This window comes from Habropoda laboriosa, unplaced genomic scaffold, assembly GCF_001263275.1.
Source record: "Habropoda laboriosa isolate 0110345459 unplaced genomic scaffold, ASM126327v1 scaffold28, whole genome shotgun sequence".
Taxonomy (NCBI): domain Eukaryota; kingdom Metazoa; phylum Arthropoda; class Insecta; order Hymenoptera; family Apidae; genus Habropoda; species Habropoda laboriosa.
Window position 1 is genome coordinate 458,994 of NW_017100174.1, and position 1,345 is coordinate 460,338.

A 1,345-nucleotide genomic window follows, 5' to 3' on the forward strand; every position below is an offset into this window, starting at 1 on the left:
ACGCGATGCCAAGCAATTTGTTGTTAACGTTGCCCCGATGGTAATCTTAAAATAAGCAACCTCGTGATTTCACCCGGTTAAACTTCCTATCGCGGACTGTCTGCCGCGACGATACTCCCCGGGGAGCCGTGCGTAATTGTTAACTCGTAGTACGCATGAGAGACTTAACTCGGCGTATTTATAAGCCTGGTTCAACTGTAATTACATTACCCGCGAAGGAACTTACCAGCCGCGTGTTTATTCGTCGAGTCTCCGACGAACGTGGCCTGGCGATATAATTTTCAATTCAACCCGAGCTTTAAGACGGCTTTACGAATATTTCTATATTTATTCTCGAACGAGAGAGAAAAAGTCGAAAAAAACGGGAGGGAAATTGGAAAATGAGAATTCAATTGAACGAAGAGAGACGTGCGTGTGTGAGTGAATAAAAATAATATGAAAAATTTCCACGGTACGTGAAATATTGCGTTATTGGATATTGGACGTTCAATTGATTCTCTGTGCAGATTATGCCCATTGTAGTGGAAAAAACGAGATCTTGATTGCAGCGTGACGTTCTGTTAATTACGCTTCTGTCAAATGGTATGAAATGTCGTTTAACGCGTGGTTATTATGTAGGAAGAATGGAGTAGAGAGAATAATTGAACGGCGAAAGTGTAAGAATGAAGATTTTAGTTTTGGAGAACGAAATAGCTTTCTTTTCCTTCCGGAGAGTTCATTCGATGGTGGAAAAAGAAGGAGTTTCTTCCAGCCAATACGTCTTTAATCATCAATCGATCTGAAGCTTTTCATCGAAGGGGCTCGAGTCTCACGGTTCTCTCTCTCGCAATGGAAAAGGCACACACACCTCTTTATCGCGAGATTCTACCAAAGCTTTCGAAACGTTCAATACCATGGAAGTATATGAAGTTTCGAAGGGTTTCAAGCTCACCAAAGTATGATGGCTCTGTGTTGGCTGACAAGAACCGTTCCCACGTATATACATGTATCAAAGGATTCTTCATTTTCCATCCCTTAGGGTGACGCGACGAGGAAGAATATTTCTCTCGATTATGTACACCTTTTAAAACGTTTCTCGTTAAGAATGCCTGTTTCTGTGTCTCTCGTAATCGCTGCCTATTCTTCTTGTAATCGTTCCGTGCCTCCTTTATTGCAATAAGCAACCTCGTTTAACCAGTATTCAAAGAAGAAATTAAGGATTTAATTTCATTTGTAACTCCTGTTTAAAAAAATGTAGGACTTAATTTGTTTTGTAATTTCCATTTAAAGAAATATAGGATTTAGAAAATAATTGAGGGTTTAGTTTGCATTGAAATTTCTATCTAAAAAATATTGAATTTAATGT